Genomic DNA, 3,149 nt, shown 5'->3' with positions numbered 1-3,149 from the left:
CCTCAGGCTGGGCAGCCCTCTCCTGCCCTGGGAGAATTTATCCAGAAGCAGTTCCAAGCTCATAGACGAAAGGCTGGCCTCTCCCCTTCCCTCCCCATACAGGTCTCAGGGGTTACGCAGGTGCCAGAAAGCACAAGCAGGTGTCAGCCCCTCTGCTCCTCCCGCCCCCTTGCTGTGGTGGGATTAATTGCTTTAGCCCTAGGAGCTCAACATAAGAGTGCTGGGCGGAAGGGTGGCAATCGACTGATGCCACTGAACTGCCCCACCTTTGCCAAGTAGAGGTGGGGCTGGGGTGCAGGGCCTGTCGCCCTCGGCTTGCAGGAGAAGGGGTCTCTGGGCCGAAGGAAGCAAAGAAGCTAAGAAACCAGGTTGCACTGGAGGAACCGTCCTGCTCTCTTGGCAGGTGTCCCGGAGACCTGCTCCAGACCCCTCCCGGCAGAGGCACTTCCTAGGGAGCCGAGGTGCCACACCAGTGAGCCAGGAGTGGTGAGTTTCCAGAGAATGAATGGAGACATTCCGAATGAGCCACCTGGGGCGGGAAAAGTCATGATGGAGGGCGGAAGTGAACCGACTTGGGGTTTTTAAGGCTTCCTCTGGCTGCTGGGGTGAGAACAGCCTAGAAGGGGCAGAGGAAGGAGGATGGAAATTGGCCGAGAGCCCGGGACCACCAGCCACTGCAGAGCAGGTGTACCCCTCACACGGCAGGTCACACCTGCCCTGAGGTCACACCTGCTCTCCCACATACCTCGTTCCCATGCTCTATGCGAGGCTTGGCTGGGCTACCGTGCCCCAAGCTTTCCAGGATTAACGCTGCAGGGCTGGGTCTTGTCATTGGATATTTTTAAGACATTTGATGCTTAAGTGCCACAAAGGAAGGCTGCAAACACAGGCGGGAAGAACAAAAGTTGGGGCTCCTGCTGGCCCCAGTCTGCTGCGGCCCAGCTCGGGCCAGCCGGCTCACCTCGCCTCCCTGGGCCCTCCTTTCCACACACACTGTCATGGGCTGAGCTGTGTCCCCTCAAATTCGTATGTTAAAGTCCTAACCCCCAGAACCTCAGAATGTGACTGTATTTGGAGACAGGGTCTTTCAAGACGCAATTAAGTAAAAATGAGGTCATCAGGGTGGACCCAAACCCACCATGACTGGGGTCCTCATAAGAAGAGGAGATCAGGACACAGACACACACAGAGGGACGACCATGTGAGGACACAGGGAGAAGGTGGCTGTCTACATGCCAAGGAGAGAGGCCTCAGGAGAAACCAGCCCTGCCTACACCTTGGTCTTGGATTTCCAGCCTCTTGAACCGTGAGAAAATAAATTGGTGTTTAAGCCCCCAGTCTGTGGTCATCTGTAATGGCAGCCCTAGCAAACTAATACACCTGTAGAAAGAGAATTTAATTCTAGCTGGTCCCTAATGCTCCTTGTAAGTAGAAAAAAAGTCTTGATTGTAACTGTTCCATTTTATCTGAGTGTATGTGTCCTTTCTTCCCCTCCAAAGACTTGCCGTTATTGAAAGTCAGGGAACTTCAAATTCCCAGCAGAGTGCTGGCACACAGCAGCTCTTAATAAATGCTTATGAATGAATTAAGGAACAGTAGGAAGTACCCTTAATTCTGCAAAATATAGTGGACATTCATTCATGCCTGCATTCAAATGTTCACTGAGCACGTACTATGTGCCAGACCCTGTTCCAGGTGCTGGTATCACAGGGAGGGACCATGACTGCAGGGAAGAACACTCTAGTATGAGGGCAGGGAAAGAGTAACCATAAACACATAAATAAGTTAACTATGCGATATTGCTCATCAACCAGCCCCAGCTACTTAGAACACCCACTGTGTGCCAGGGCTGCCCCGGAGCTCACCCAGGCCATCCTCCTCTGTTCCAGTTACAGCACCAAGTTGGCCGCTCCATTAGCTTCCTAGGACTGCTTCATAACAGTACCTGAGCTTGGTGAGGTAAAACAACAGAAACTTACCCTCTCCCAGTTTTAGAGGCCTGAAGTCCCAAATCCAGGTGTCAGCAGGGCCATGATCTAGGACCTAGGAGAGGATCCTTCCTTGTCCCTTCCCAGCTTCTAGTGGCCGCTGGCAATCCTCGGTGTTCCTTGGCTTGTGGCTGCCTCACACCAATCTCTGCCTCCATCGGCATCACACAATGTTCTCCCTTTGTGTCTCTCTGTCCCAATCTCCGTCTTCTTATAAGGACACCAGTCATTAGATTAGGGCCCAGCCTAATCCAGCATGACCTCATCTTAACTTGATTATATAATCAAAGACCCTATTTCCCAGTAAGGTCCCATTCCCAGGTGTCAGGGGTTTGAACATATCTTTTTAAGGGGCACAATTCAACTCACAATAGCCACCATATTGCTTTGCCACTCAGAGCAAGCAAGATTATGGCAGAATTTAAAGGTCAGGAATATACCTCTCCACTCTGTTCTTCAGATCAATTAATTCTGTTAATCATCTTTGGATCTTTCTCTTTAAACTGTGCTAGAGGCCAGGAGTGGTGGCTCATGCTTGTAATCCTAGCATTTTGGGATGCCAAGGTGGGGGGATCACTTGAGGCCAAGAGTTTGAGACCAGCCTGGGCAATATAGAGAGACCTATCTCTACAAAAAATTTAAAAAAATTAAAAATTAAAAAAATTAGCTGGGCATGGTGCTGTGCACCTGTAGCTCCAGCTACTCAGGAGGCTGAGGTGGGAGGATGGTGTGAGCTCAGGAGTTTGAGGATGCAGTGAGCTATAATGATGCCACTGCACTCTAGCCTGGGCAACAGAGCAAGACCTTGTATCAAAAAAAAAAAAAAAAATTGAACTAGAAGAAAATGATCCCAGCTACTTTAAAATTTTGGTAGTTTTGGGACGACATTCTTTTTGTGATTGAATCTTTTCCCTTCCCCAGCATTTTGTTATGAAAATTTCCAAACATACAAAAAGTTAGAAGTATACAATGAACACTCATCTATCTACCACCTAGAACCTAGATTCCACTTAGGTTGTTAGTCCATTTGTATCAGATGGTGTCAATTTTTAACTCATCCCTCTGTCAATCAACTTTTCCTTTAATCCCAGGTGGCCTGAATTTATCACAAACCACCTGAGAGACTTTGGGTTGGAATTGGGGACCCAGTGGGGTGCATGG

Source organism: Lemur catta, chromosome 3 (assembly GCF_020740605.2).
Source record: "Lemur catta isolate mLemCat1 chromosome 3, mLemCat1.pri, whole genome shotgun sequence".
NCBI classification, from domain to species: Eukaryota; Metazoa; Chordata; class Mammalia; order Primates; family Lemuridae; genus Lemur; species Lemur catta.
The sequence above is the reverse complement of the archived record's forward strand: the minus strand, read 5'-3'. Positions refer to the sequence as shown.